Source organism: Monodon monoceros, unplaced genomic scaffold (genome assembly GCF_005190385.1).
Source record: "Monodon monoceros isolate NGI ecotype Baffin Bay Population unplaced genomic scaffold, NGI_Narwhal_1 Super_Scaffold_15, whole genome shotgun sequence".
NCBI lineage: Eukaryota > Metazoa > Chordata > Mammalia > Artiodactyla > Monodontidae > Monodon > Monodon monoceros.
In genome coordinates, this window is record NW_021703771.1 from 34963089 (window position 1) to 34979615 (window position 16527).

A 16527-nucleotide genomic window follows, 5' to 3' on the forward strand; every position below is an offset into this window, starting at 1 on the left:
AATCTATAGACTGCTATCTTTAGCTCTCTAAAACTGAGTTTAAGAAGCACAGAGTTCAGTCAGATATTCAGGAAGTATCTGCGATACAGATACGTTATCAGTTTAGGGCAGATCTATGCAGTTTGATAACAGCTGTGTGGAAAGATAGTGCTGACAGCCTCTGCCTCAGCCCAGCCTCTGGATGTTTATCCTTTCACTCTGAGTACATCCCCTGAAAAAACTCATAGTTTAAAAGCACTATATAGGTGGTTAACTTGCCCAATTAAAAGTCTAGCCCACATTTCTCTCTTCCACTCCAGAATTAAACCCAAGTAACCAAAGGACCTGAAGATGTAAAATAAAAGACTTTGCAGAGAAATGGTATGCAACAGTCACAGAAGAATGTAAACAGTTCTGACAAGAAGAACTTGAGGTGATTAATTAGATGTGTCACTAGAGCTCTAGATTTACTAAACCGTGGTTGAACTTCATAGAGTTAAGGTAAATAGAAACAAAGCCTTAAATTGCTGACATTTTTATAACAGTCTGCATGAGCTGGGGTAACACAGAAACCCAAACATCTCATCAGCTCAACATAAGAGAAGTTTATTTCTCACCTACGGTCCAATACAGACGTTCTTGGTCAGTAAGCAGCATTTCTCCCTGTAGTGATTTAGGGGCCAGGCTCCTTCCATGAGCACAGAGGTGCATGCATGAGAGTTTCCCTGGGTCAGGACTGAAAATGGCCCACATCACTTACGTACATGGCCATACCTAACTGCAAAGGACTCTGGGAAATGCAGCCTAGCTCTGAACCCAGACTATAAATAGTTAGCCAAGCTCTTCCATAACCATTGTCAAAATGTGAAACCTAATTCAAATTCGCTCTGCTGATCTGAAAGATGCAAGCAGTTTTCCAGGGATTAAATCAAGAAACATCTCTGGAAATCATACAACTATCATTAGATATGCAGGGAGGACGCTTTACTGACTCTAGACATTTCAACCAGAACTGTTGCCATGTGTATGCTGACCCCATCTCCCAATTGGGCAACTCAGAATATGCTCTTAGCTGTCTTCTTTCATATTTTATACTGACATTATATTTAGCTGCACAATTTATCTCTTTAGCAAATTCTAGCAATACCGTTAGATATGCCACTAGTGAATCAAGTGAAAAACTATGAGCCCTAACAGTTAAGCCCTGAGGTCACTGCAACTATCTCTTTTCTGCTGTCCAATACTCACAGACCCTGCCAGCTTAATAAAGATGCTCTTTACTCTGGCTCTTGTGCTCTTCATAATTAACAGATGTTCAATGCCACAACAAGGTTCTAAGCTGATTACCATTACCGCAGCCTTATCTTCTAGTGTCAGGATATCTGTTTAGTTCAGCTAAACAGAATGCTTAGACTCCTCTGATAGACCAGGGTCAGACCTGCTATAGGCCCAAAGATGTAGCAGGAAGCAGAACACAAAAGTACATCACTGTAGCACAGCCAGGATTCCTTTATATGGTGTTGGGTAGCCCATAGCACACTGACGTGAGACCTCCACCAGCCCAACAGCATAAAAACTAAGTACACTGCTCTGTCCTTCTCTGGCCTGGAAGATTTCTCTTTCCATGATGACTCCATTGGCCACTGAATTAAAGACTCACCTCCAAAAGGAAATGAGGAATCATCTGGGACCTGGGTCCACTCATTTGCCTGTATCCTGATCTCATATATCCTCTGCTTATTTGCTATTTCAATAAAAACCCAGAGTGAAGATCATTTAAACTAAGTGTACTTTATTATTCTCATCAACCTTGTAAACCAGTGCTAACTTTTTGAGTCTGGTCTAGCTCAGGTTCCTTATATACTTAACTCTAACTCCTCTTACAAGCTCTTGACACTTCTCACCACCATGTGCTAGATATTTTCCACTGGGATGTCCCACAACAATCACCCTCAACTTGACAACCTCTGCTCCGTGTTACTCCCTATTAGAACTTAATTTAATTATACTATCATTTTTGTAGTTGCCTGGCCTTGGAATAAGAGTCATGTTTTACTCTTCCCCGCCTTCCTTGGTCCTCTTACATCCTAGCAGCCACCAAGGCTATACTATACCCTTTTCTCAGTCAGGGTGCTACACTGCAAATGGCTGAAATAACTCTGATTCATTCAAGTAGAATCAGAGTTCATTCAATGATGTTGGGGACTTCACGGAACGCCCAGAATGACCAGAGAATGAAACCAGGGAACCAGAACAATGCCCCAAACTGTGCTGTAGCACCTGTCCTAGTAGGATGCAATCACCACCATCTCGGGTAACCGTAACAACAGCTCACATGACAGACACCAAGAATGCTGGGCCTGGATGCTGTTTGTAAGAACTGTTACTTCTGTCTGATATCCCTGGGAAATGGGCACACGTCACCACCACCCTTACCAGAATGGCTTCTGCACTGTCCTCATCTCTTCACATCACTAATGTTCAGTTTAATGTCTTGGGTGGGTGGGTGGATCTGATTGATTGAGCTCTGGTTCCACGAGGAACCCCAAGGAACATTGGAAACATAAGAAAGGTTCAGATGCTGGATGTTTGAGGCAGGTACTAGGTTTTCAGTGCCCATTCTCACCCCCTGTTGTCTTCTAAATCTCACTTTCTTAGAAACTCTTACAGCAACTCCGTTCTGACTGATAAAACAGAAGCAGTGCTGTCTCTTTTGCTTTATTCTTTTTATTTGAATATGAAGCTGGTTCTTTGTAGGGCATTGGTCACATGTGGGTCATTCACAGCCATCTCAGGTCCAAATAACACAGAATCTGGTAAATGAAAGTGACAATTATGAAATCAGCTCACCGACGACGGGGAAGCTGCTAGCCTTTAAAATGCACTGCTAAGACATTTGGTCACACTAGTCACCTGCTGGATGCAGAATGCATAGCAGGCAGTACCTAAAATAGTGTTAGAAGATATGCAGGGAAATTCTCCATAAAGTTGGCATCTGCTGACCATGTCCTAAAAGAGAGGGATGAACCAGTGTAGAGCTAGCAGTCTGCAAACAGAGATAGAGGGAAATACCACTTTGCTAAAGGAGGGGCTTTCTGCCTGAAGCCCGCAGTCTAGCTTCATTAAGGGCCTCACAATGCTGAGTCCTGCATGCTTGAAAAAGCCCAGTCTGCTGCACCCTGACCTGTAATTTTAATTAGCAATGGCTGGAAGGGGCAGGTCTTAGCATTAGATAGGTCTGTGGCCCCAAAGCATTTTCTAGCATTGGAAAAGATAGTAGAACTGGAAATGAGAAGGACTCTGCTTCCCTGATTGCACTGCTGAAGTCTGCACTCCAGACTTCCAGGCTTCTTACTCTATTTGGCTGAGGTTACTCTTTTATAGTTGATAATTCTATTGACACAGGGTCAATCAGAATGACAAATGGACATAAACCATATTGTGAACTAACCCTCCCACACTACAGTCCATTCTATTCCAGGTGCTTTGCCCTGAACTCCACATTCCTGCAGTAAGGTTGGCACTAACCTGCCAATTCTCCTTCGGCTTCATAAACTACACTGCATTTGGAGCTGTAGCAGATCCTCGGCCGCCTAGTACAGTGCCTGACATACCATGGTTGATCCATCCATATTTGTTGGAACACGAATAAATGGAAACCACAGTGGCCAAGGAATCAGCAAATTATGCATCAGCCCCCATCTGGCAGGTTCAACAGCATGAACTTAAACAGCTCTGGTAATACTTCTGGATTCTAGGATACTTTAGTCTGGAAGAATAATCTATTTACTGCCTACTGATAGAGGGTACATGTGAAAGTCCTTTCAAAATTATAAAACATTATGAAGAGTATTATTTTGGTTATCATTATTAAAAAATTGCAGCGAGAACCAAATTAGGTTGACACATAAAATAACGTTAACGTAGAAGACATTACCACCTATACTACTCCACTATCAGGTACACTATTCGGAAAGCGTATTGAAAGATACTAGAAACATAATCGCCATTTAATTTTCAGCGTTAGGACAGGACCGGAAGAGAGCAGTTCACAAGCCAGAAAGAACTATCTGCTGCTAATGGTGTCATAACATAATACTGACTCTGTAATTACCCGGTCAATATTTACTCGGTGAATACATAGCTTTTCACATGGTTGCTTGACTCCAACAAAATAAAGGAACAGCAGTTATCTTGATTTTCCTGGGGGATACACTGGACAAAGATAAACCTTTTTGAAGGTCTTCCTTATTGGCTTATTTAGCCCTGAAAATTGTTAACATTTTAAAACCATAAGGAGCTTTTGTGGCATAAGCTTGCATTTGTGAACTTCAAGTTTCAAAATCAATCCCCAGCAGAAAAAGCCTACCCTTTTGTCTGAAATCCCCTCCTACCTGCCCGCACTCCCAATATGCAGGGCAGTAGTTTTCAAGACAAATAACATTGCTTGCCTTTTGAAACTTGTCACATAATGTGATTGAAGATAAAGACCAAAGTATTTGAGGCTGCTTCCAAATCCCAAATCCCCAAAATTCTGAAAAGACGACTAATACGGATTTGTGGTTCTCTGAAACTGCCTTGCAGATTGCAGGGAAAGATGCTCTAAAATCTTCTGTGTTTTTATTTTCTCAGCTTTGCATTGTAAAACGTCCCTTGTGAATTCACTGGAGGTTTACTAAGGTATGTTGGGACCATTGTTTATTTTCAGAAGATGAAAGGGTCTACCTAGTGAGAAAACCAAGTTGCTTCATAAAAGCACCTCAGGATCCAAACTATCTTCGACCTGAAATGTGCCACTATTCCAGACTATGGCAGATTTATTGTTTTGCAGGTACAGTGAAATTTACTTGTCTTGTATTTAGGAAGCCATCTGCTCCACTTAAGGCACTTTAAGAATTCTAGAACTAAGGCAACTAAATTTGGATAAACAAAACTGAAAGAAATCTATTTGAGGGAGAGGAGTTCAGACAAGAAGGAAAAAGAATACTATAAAGCTTCAAAGCACATGAAAAACCCAGCTTCTCTGCTCAGTAGACTTGAACATGAAGGGGGAAAAAAGATGTTAACTGAGTTTAATTTGGAATCCTATTGGATATTGCTATACTTAATGAATCTACATATTTCATGATCACCCTAATTGTTTCTATTTCTGAGATGGGCAGAGTGAAACAAATAATGGTTGAAAAATACAACCTAATGGCATGTATGATACCATTGTTATTGTTGAAATAAGATCAAATAACACATACACCACTCATGGCCAATAATAGCATTTCCTTCATATTTAAAAACAGTGCAAATTGGTATTGGTTTCAGAGATATTTGCATGTTTCAATGATACATATTGAAAATATGTCCCTTAAAAGTTTAAAAAGTTGTTCCTAAACCAATCCCTTATAACAATAAACAGAGCAGAATAAAAGGTACATGGCAGCAATGTACAACTGGAATCTCTCTAGTCCTTTATTACTTATACTCCATATATTTCCAAAAAGGAAATAAGGCCAAGTAAGAAAAGCCATGTGTGTGTGTGTGTGTGTGTGTGTGTGTGTTTGTACATACAGATGCATATGGAGGGGGGAGGGGAACGGAAGTGTTGGAAGAGTGTGTATAGTTGTGCCTGTGAACTCAGCACAAGGAAGCAGTTATATTTCTTGCAGAAAGGTAAAAAAAAAGAAGCATAATTATTTTGAGATTTATTTTATTAATAGCTTTTGTAACATACAGGTGTGTTATCAGAGGAATCAATAAGATAATGTGTCAAGCACCTAGCACAGACTCTGGCACATAGAATATTCAATATTTAGTAATTCATTCACTTACTCATTCACAAGGGACTGGGTACTGTCCCGCTAAATGGGAATATGAAACCTGAATAAATTTGTCACTTATAATTTTTAGGGAAAAAAAAGGAAAATGTTAATGGTTAGACCTCAAATGTAGTTTTACAAAGGCCCAGAAGCTTCTATGTATTTTTCAAGCCCATCTTTGATAAAAGTCAAAAACCTAATGTTAAAATTTTGATTCTGTGAAGACATTTCTACACAGAGGTAAAGTATTACAGAACAGACATGGAGGTTTCTAAAACTTGGACTTGACCCAGTACTAGAACTGAGAGAGTCTCTTCTGGAGGAACTTCTAGTTTAGCATGAAGCCACAAAAGAGAGTTCTCAAGATTGATATCCATGGCCTTTTTCTGCAGTTCAGGTACTTTGAGGCTTGTTGATTAAAGTATCAATTTGCTTTAGGTAACAAAAATGGACTGTGATTTGTAGCCCTCCTCTTGACCAGAAATATCTTTCCCACCTAGTTATGAGTCACCTGAAACCTGAAATTCTACTCTAAGAGATTTATTACATTGGGATAGAAATGTTCTTCAAGCATCCTTTGTGATGCTTCTATTATCATGCTTCTTATACATGGTTTATTTGTCTTTCTTTAATAGATGTGAGCATGTTTGGCTTCTTACTCCATAACCCCAGAACCCAGCACAGTGCCAAGCATATAAAAAGGACTCAAATGTTTATATAGCAAATGAATAAATATACAATTTCCAAGGGTGCAACTCTTCACCAAATGGTAAGATCCACCCACAGATTGCCTGGACAATATGAATGTTATTTAGACTAACACATCTTTGTCCTCATGGACAGCTATGAACACACTTGCCAGTAGTACCAAACTACCTTCCGGAAGGAGCATTAGATCTGTTCAGGCACTCAAACAAATTTGTCATTAAAGCGCTAGAGTCTGACAATACAAAGCATGAAAAATACTACCTTTTCCTGGAGAAGTTGAGGGCAGGTATTATCAATCAACTACTTATACTATAAAACAATCATCCCACACTCACCCTGCACTTTCATAGGCCCCAAGAAGTTTAGCTACCAAATACACCTCTGACCACTAAATCAATTCACCTGTGAAATGAAATAGTTTGTTCAGTTGGCCTTTGTCTTAGACAAGATTAATAAAGAAAGGGCCAAAGAATCTAAAACATATCATCCATCTCCTTGTTTAGTGAAAATTAGGGCATCTAATTATAAGGGAATTTTTTACTCTAGATCCTAAAACCAACTTAAAACAATTCATCAATCAATTAAACTCAATAAAAAATCAATTTTGAGTGCCTACTAAATGCCACAGAAATAAAACAACTAAGAGTCTCCATTTTTAAACAACCTACTAGCACAAAAGAGTTATTTTCCACTGTTGTGAGTAACAATTCAGGAAAACAAAATTTTGAGAACTCCTGGTCTCATGTGGAAAATAAAACAAATCCACAAGAAAGAATTTAAAAAGGTAAAAATGTAATAAGTATTAAAAGAGAAGTGTCAACCAAATAGTGCATAAATAATATCTCTTCTCAATAATTCTTTACATTTTTTAAAGACATTTAAGGAGAGAAGTAAGAATTATTATTTTTATTAAAAAGAAGATACACATGAAAATGGTAAAGGCTTAAAACAAAACATAGCCCTGGTGGTCCCACTTCCTACTCTTACACCACAGGGCAACAACTTCCAATTCTTTGGGCTACATTATAATACTGACCTCCCTATTTCTAAATAATAACATTAAACTGTGTCTGCTTTACTAGTGTTAGGCAACAACTATTAATTCTCTTCTTGGTAAATGAGGATTGAGCTCTTTGCTCCACTATCCCACTTTCCTTTCCAAATTTTCCCAGCACAGTTATTTCACAATATTTTAAGTTGATCATCAGTGTTCACTGATGTGAATATTGCTAAGCAATATTAGATGTATTATGATTATATTACACTTCATTTCTTGGGCAATTTTGTGTTTTTCTTAACTACAAAATTGTCTTGTTTTTCATTTACTTCAATGTCTCTATCTCTAATCCTTCCTAAATGTTCAAATTTATCTGCAAAAATGCCTCAATTTTGTTTTCCACATAGTTCTCTGTGTAGTTCATTTGGTCTTTCATACAAGATTGTGGACCCATTCTAGTCTTCTCTCCCACCCTCTACCCAAGCAGTATCTTTCTGTCTCCTCGACTCTATCTTCCTGTTCCAGTCAGCTGTGGTTACTCTCAAAAACTGCTGCATAAGTGTCCCAGGACTTTCTTTTGTCTATTTCTATGATGTTTCCAGTGTATCCTGGATCTCATGTCTTCTTTTTGGGTCTATGACCTCATTTTGGTGGAGAATATCCTCGGTGGCTGAGACAGGGTGACTCAGAGGCACAGTCTCAGTCCTGGCATGTCTGCGACTATCTTCATTCTACCCTCACACATAATTGATGGTTTGCTTCCACATAGGATTCAAGGTTGGAAATCATTTTTCCCCAGAATTCTGGAGGCATTCTCCCATTGTCTTTAGCTTCCAGTGAGTAGTTAAGACGCCAAATGCCACTCTAATCCTGAACACTCCTTTTCACTGCAAAACTCCACAAAACACTTGTTCAGAATCACTCTTTCTACTTCTTCACTCTCTCTCCTCAACTCATTTCAGTTGGGCTTCCTCTGTCATCACTCCACTAAACCAGGCCCTGTAATGATCAGAAAGGCCCTTCCCTGGCCATCTGCCATAATCAATTCGCGGTCCTCGTCTCAGTGGCATGTGACTGGTTGAATGCCCTGCCTCCTTCGAACACTCTCTTCCCTGGGCTTCTATAGCAAAACTGCCCTTTACTGACCACCTCACCATCACTGCCACCCCTGCCCCAACTTCTAATTATTGAATTACAGGGGGGGTTGCCCCTCAGCCTCCTTTTCTCTCGTCTGTCTCCTCAGATGGTCAATCTCAGTTCCATGGCTGATAAACAACCTCCATATGTTGATGTCTCTGACTTCTCTCATGAGCTGCAAACGCATATATCCAACTGCCTGCTCAACACCTTCACTGGTGAGTCTAAGGAGCATCTCAAATTTAACACGTCTAAAGCAGAACTCATGATTTTCTGCCCCACATCTGCTCCCTCTGCCAGGCTTCACCATCTAAGTGAATGGCAACTCCATCCACCAAAACCTAGGAATCAGGCCCAAACCTACATGTCAACTCGGTCTCTCCTCTTTCCCTTGCACTCCGCAAGTAGTAAATTAGTAATTCTTGATTGGGCTATTCACAAACTATATCCTAAACCTTACATCGAAGCTACCATCCCTCAACTGGATACTCCCACAGCCTCCTCTATTTCTTGGGCTCTCTTGCCCTCTAGCTTCAGGGTTGGTCAAAGGCAAGCACTGGCAGAAGACTGAAGGGCAGAGCCCTGAAGGGCCTCAGCTTCCCGCAGTGGAAACTCTGCATCCTCACATTGTCCGTCCAGGCCTAGGGGTAATAACAGTTTCTTACTGTTGCTAATCTTTGGGTTTCCTTGGCATCCTGTTTGACTTCCCAGCTCTTCCAGCAGCAATGCAACAATCTTCCCATGTTAAATTCCCTGTATTTGAAAGTCCTGGACTTCTTTCCATTTTCCAAGCTGGATTTCAACTAAAACCAGTTCTATTCACTTATTATTGGCTTTCCCAAACTGAAATCTAAATGAAATCATGTAACCTACATGAAATCATGTAACCTACATGAAAGCAGGAAATTTGGTGCCCAGAACACAGCCCAGCCTATTTTGGGTGCTCAATAAATATATTTTCCATGAAGAAAATGTTCAAGCATTTATCCATAGCAACAAGTCCTTTGGATTATATACAGTTAAAATATAATAACTATGATAAAACTTAGAATTTTACTAGGCTCATAAGAAATGTTTAGTTTTATAGAGCACCCAGAGTAACTAAAATCAGCCAAACCAAAATAAAAAATCAAATTAAAAATAAATAAATAGGGCTTCCCTGGTGGCACAGTGGTTGAGAGTCCGCCTGCCGATTCAGGGGACACGGGTTCGTGCCCCGGTCCGGGAGGGTGCCCCGGTCCGGGAGGATCCCACATGCCGCGGAGCGGCTGGTCCCGTGAGCCATGGCCGCTGAGCCTGCGCGTCCGGAGCCTGTGTTCCGCAACGGGAGAGGCCACAACAGTGAGAGGCCCGCATACCGCAAAAATAAATAGATAGATAGATAGATAAATAAATAAAAACAGGCAAAGGGCTCAAATGACCTGAAAATAAAGAAATTACTTGCTGAAGGTCATTTCATTCCGTTAATTTGGGTACCAGCTTCAAGTTATTTTTTAAAGTTTATTTTATCTATAAAATACATGCTTTCCTTAAATGCATCATTACTTTTACGACCCTTGTAATCAATCTTTTCCCCCTTCTAAACATGATAAACAAATAAAACAGACACAAACATTTATATTGATGAACTTTCAAAAATACGTGGGTGATGGCTTACGGGAAAAGGAATTAAAGATAGCTTTATGATAAAATCTACCTTCAGGGCAGAACTTAAATGACTAAGGATTCTGAGAGCATTTCACAGCTCAGAAAATACTCAATCCGAAGTAAGCTGGACCCTGAGCAGGGCTTGTATAAAATAAGAACCAATGAGTCATTAAGGCCTACTTTAAGACACTAAACTCTTTTCAAAAAGAAAATTGTGATCAGGGAGCTTTTCTTTCTCTCTAAGTATAGGGATTTTTTAAAGCAGTAAAACAGAGATTGCAGTTTGAAGGCTAGCTTGTTGCACCTGCCTCATAGGCCGGTTTTGTCTGTCAACACAAAAAGTTTTTTATTTCACTTTGTTCGATTTTTAAATTTGAATTTGACGCCAACATTTACAAATCAGGCAATTTCACATAAACATCTGGAATTCTGATCTCTCTCCAAAATTCCCCCAGCGCCATCATGGGCTCTAACTGAGTGGTCGATGCCCCTTAGCCAGGAACAGGCTCTCTGGATAGCCCATCACTTCCTCCCGGGTCCGATATTCACCTACCTTCACTAATTTAAGTCTCCTGTTTGGTCCACTAAGGGTTGGTATTTGCACACACTGCAGGAAAAGATCTCATTTCACTTCCTGCTAATTTGTAATGTCTTACATTTTCAAATCAGGATTACTTCCATTTTTACTTTACAGTAAGGCAGGTCCTAAGATGGAATCCTTGGGTCAGGGACTTAATGGTTGGTGTTTACAAACTCAGATTGAGGAGTCAGGTGAATAAAGGACCTTTTTAGTTTTACCTCTTTCCCCAAACATAAGGCATCCTCTGGCCACCTTGGCATGTGTGTAGGGGACCATGGCTGCAGCTCCATGTCTCAGGCAGCAATGAAACCCTTACTCTACACCACCAAGATGTATTCCCTGGATTCTTGGGGTCTTAGCTTTCTGTCTGCTCTAAGCACATCAGTCTCTGCAGGGCACTACCCAATTAGCTTCTAGAAAAAGACCGTTTTATCAGTGGTATGGATTTTATCCAATTTTCAAAGCAAATATTGAAAATATTAAGTGCTTCTAACACTCTTTATCACCCACTAACTGCCTTTTTTTAAAAAAAAGACCATATCATTTTTCTCATATTCAGAAATTTCCTTTTCTGCTGGGAAACATTCACTGATTCCAGTATTCATTAGGACAAATCCTTGACATCTGAAACAAACCTTCTTCAAAGCTGAAAGCTAATTCTCATAACAGCCCCATTTATTTTTGCATTAATTGGTAGGTAGTTGACTTTAAAAATTGGTTTTAACACTACATAGAAATTGAATTTTTTAATGGCTTAATGACATTAAAGTATATAATTCACATCCTCACAAAAGCTTTTGTCTCTTGTGGTCCCATTTTTACCTCCCTTGATTCTACAGTTTTATAACGATAAGCATTATAAAAATGTCCAGACAGCTGAAGAGATACTTCTGGAATCCATATTTGGGTATATGAAGGAAAAGATGCTGCCAATTAAAAATGCAATAGAGCCCACTATTGTTAATTTATGGCTGTGAAAGACATAACTTTTTCTCATTTTGGTTATTTGATTTGGATAATGATTTGGATAAAAACCCAGTTGCTGTGTGAAATAACTTGATTTTCCCCGTTGATGTGCAATTCTTCTAACACCATCATTTGGCATCCTGACTGATGATTGGATAAATTCGTTCGACTTTTATCATGAATCACTTAAATTACTCCTTTGCATAAAGGTTTAAATTGGCTTTGGAGCAGCCATTAGAGAATTTTTTAAACACCGTTCTGTTTTGCTTTTCATGATATTATCTCGCTTTCTGCACTGGATGTTTTTTTCTCTCTCAAGGTTGTTACTATTCATTGGCCTCCCCCTTTCACATTACTAGAATGCAACAAAACACACCTTCCAAACTGAAGAGGCTGAGGTTAGGGAACAGGGACAGGATAGAAATGGAACTCTCCCATCTTCTTTCCCTGCAAACCTGTGCTATGACATCTCCATCCCTATGAAACCACCTCCCTCCAGGACCCGGACCATCCCATCTTCTAGGTTTTGGTTCAACAGACAGGATCAAAAATCAAATGGACCTTTTATAAAATTGTAGCTCCAACAACACCCAAAGCCTACAAATCCATACGCTATGCACCAAAGGAAAACCTGACAATCTGTTTCTAATTTTCCACGAGGAGCCTGGGTCACAGTGCTGGACCAGAAGGAGTAGAGGGCAAGTTCCATTGTCAGAAAGATCTAGAAAACTGCAGGGCCAGATGCTCAATAGATATATAGCTAGGGCAGAGATCTCTCTCCTCTGGAAACCTGTCTGCCAGAAAGTCCTCACTGGTAGTCACTTCTTTGGTTAAACGACAGAAGCACATGCATCATCTCCAGGAGACTGCTACAAAACAATCATATATTACCTGGAAGGGTAAGAAGAATGGCATCCTGCTAACTGTGCATGAATGGATTGGACGTTAAAGAGCTGTGCTGTCCAATACTGAGGCCACTAGGCACATATGGCTCTTATGTACTTAAAATGTGGCTGGTCCAAACTGAGATGTGCTATAAGTGTAAAAAACACACCAGATTTCAAAGACTTAGTATGAAAAGAAAAGAGTGAAAAATATCTCATTAATAATATTTATTCTGATTACATATAGAAATGATACTTTGGATATGTGTTTGATAAGATACATTATTAAAATTCCTTTCACCTATTTCTTTTCACTCTTTTAATGTGAATTTTTAATATAAAAATTTTAATTACATAATGCAGCACATTTCTATTACACAGTGCTATAATAGAATACGAGTGAACTTTTGCCTTATTGTGATGGTTAATTTTATGTGTCAACTTGACTGGGCTAAGGGGGGCCCAGAGACCTGGTAAAACATTATTTCTGGATGTGTCTGTGAGGGTGTTCCTGGAAGAGATTAGTATTTGATGCAGTAGACTGAGTAAAGGAGACCTGCCCTCACCAAGGTAGGTGAGCATTATCCTATCCACTGGCGGCCCAAACAGAGCAAAAAAAGTGAAGGAAGGGTGAATTCCATCTTCTTGAGCTGGGACGTCTCTTTTCCTTCCCTTTTACGTCACAGCTCCTGGTTTTCAGGCTTTCAGCCTTGAACTGAATTACACCACTGGTTTCCTGGTCCTCCAGCTTGCAGATGGGACGTCTCAGCCTCCATAATCTCATGAGCCAGTTCTTATAATACATTTCCTCTATATCTATATCCATAGCTACATCTATATCATCTATCAAGTTGGTTCTATTTCTCTGGAGAACTCTGAATAATACACTTATACTATATGGAATCTGAGCCTGAGAAAAGATAGTAGATAAGAGGGGAACAGTGAAGAGGTGAGCTTGAGATGGCATCCTGGAAGCAAGAAAAGGTGAGGTCCAGGAACCAAGGGCAGTCTGGCTGTGCCCTCTAAGTGGTAGAGATCCCTGTGCAAGCAGAGCACAGAGGTAAGGGAAGGAGGACTTACAGGAGCTAAACAACCAATTTGCTGGCTTCATCATTTTGTCTAAGACGGGGCCTTAGGATGTGAGAGTAGGCACCAACTAGGTATTCCAACGTGGTAAAATTAGAATACATGTGGTCACTTAAAGCTCTACTTAAATGAGGTGGTATCTGCTTAAATGGGGTTAAATGCCTGCTGTTTCTATAATTTTTATATGATTTGGCTTAGCCCATATTAGTTTCAGTCAGGATAAACTGTGAACACAAACTACTCTAAAATCTCAAGGATTTTAAATCTTAAGATTTTCAATCTTAAAATAGCAAATGTTTATTTCTTCCTCCGGTCTACCTGTCCATCATGGCACATGTAGCCCTGCTCCATCACATCTTTACTCCTTCTGCCTGGGATTTTGCCAATCAAGCATCATGGCAGATGGGGGAGAGGCATGGAGAACCACAGGCTGGCTCTTAAATCTTCTGCTCAGAAGTGCCACATGGCACCTCTACTGACATTTCCTTGGCCAAATCAAGTCAAATGACCCTAGGGCAATAGGGTAGGAACATAAAATCCTCCTGTAGAAAGAGTTCTGAGGGATAGAAATGGGACTACTTAACAAGGAGTAATACCACTGTGCACAGTACTTAAGCAGTGGGGTCTCATGGAAAAATTGCTGTCCCAAAACGCTTGAACATGCCCCTCTGTAGCAGACGTTTTGTTGCCTTACTGATATGGTGCATTCTCTAAGAGCTGCACCCTCTCCGACATTCATACCCTCCACATCCCTTTCAGATGACTGGACCAGGGATGAGGCCAGAAGCAGAGCTCAGAATTCTTGAATTCCAGTGTAGAGTTCAGGTGGAAGTGGCCATTTTTATCCACATGCACCACAGAGGAAAAGCTGGAAGGTAAAGCAGATGTAGAAAGAGATGCAGATATGAGACCATGAGAGAGACAGAGGGAGAAATAAGATGTGGCCACCCTGGTCCATGAGGCTGCCCACCCACCAGCTCCAGCTCCAGATTCTTAAAGCCTCTCTGTGCATCGTGACTGAGAGATGCCTCTTACCATACACTTTCTATGGCCACTTCATTCAAGCTACTTTCTCTTTGGGCAGATTACAGCAATACAGCATGGCGGTTACATCCGGACTTTCGAGGCAAACTGAGTTAAAAGCATGACTCTGCACAGTTATGTGCAACTTTGGGAAAACCACTTTGTCTTGGGCCTCCTCTATAAAATAGAGATAAGATCCATTTGTAATCTGAATGGCATGAGGATTCAATGAGTCAGTATATATCAAAGCAATGATATAAAAATGTCAGTCCTTATTACTATATTATTATTACAACCAAAAATTTTGAAAGACGTTTTCTGAGCTGCAGTTTCATGATTCTCGGCAGCTACTGCACACAATATCTCTTTCAGGAAAGTTAATGTTGATCGAGTTAATCTGAGGTCTGCAAATGATTAGGTTATGAGGTGCCCCCTTTTCCCCGAATTGACTACTATACATGATCCAGATACACCAAATACTTAATCACCCCAAATGTTCTCAGCAATGATGCATCTGGACAAAGGAAGAAGGGGGAATTATACCCACAAAGCTTGGCCAAAGTGTTCACAGGTTCAGCTGGCAGCTGAAAGAGGATTTAGGTAAGCATTCCAAACACACAGAAGCATCCTTATTTATTAGCGTTCTTCCAAATTAGCACTCTTGAGATTTGTCAATCAGACATAAGAATTCTTTGTTTTTTCTGCCTTTTAAGAATGTCCCCAGGTTAAATTTATTCCAGGCATCCATATGCTCAAAACATATGGAAAAGAGAAAAAAAAGGAACATTTTTCCAAGGATTCTTTTTTATCTTAATTTATTTCTAAAAGAAATATTTTCTTGTTATAGGATATTTTTCAATGTTTTCTCCTCTTGACTGAAATTTAAGAATTAATTTGTGAACTTTTTTTATCCGACTGATTTTAGTGGTGGAAAAGGTTGATTTTTACTATTGATTATGAGGAATAAAAACCCAATAATCCCATCTTGCACATATGAACTTAAAATATTAAGTCTCTGTCCTTGAAAAACTTGGATTCTAAGTGAAAAAAATAGGACAAGTCAAGAAATGTTGTTTTAAATAAGAATAACTAACCATAGGTAATGCTACAGAGAAATTTCCCCCTAAGACCTTTACCCCTTCAATTTGCCTTTCTCCCCCTCCCAATTAATGCTTTCAGAAACTCTTTTTTCCTTCCTTCATCTCCCTTTCCAGAGTCTCAGAGATCTCTTCCTGGCCCAACCCTGTATGTGTTATAGAAATGAAATCTGCCAAACTTTCTCCAAGGAGAAGGTCTAGAACCCTTAGCCAAGAGAAATATTTTGGCAAAAGATGTGCCAGGTAGTTACTTGGATACAAGAAGAGCTTTCTGGATACCTGCCCATCTCTCCAAACCTGTAATCATCCAGTCTGCCTCCAGCTGATGCTAACTCTATGAACACAAATACTCTGACAGGCAGTCACAGGTCCATTGGGTCATACTCATAAGGATGCCCGATTATGGGCATAATCACATTGTTAGAAGATGACGTGAGCGTTTATGAATCTGGATTGAGTAGTGTTTTAAAGTCAAAGACATAACACAATCACAAGAGTTACTGTACATAATTATTTTAAGAAACAATGGAATTTAAGCCTGTTTAAAGAAAGTGGGAGGAATTCTACTATCACTACTGAAAAACTTTATTCTAAGCAAGGTATACAACACCTG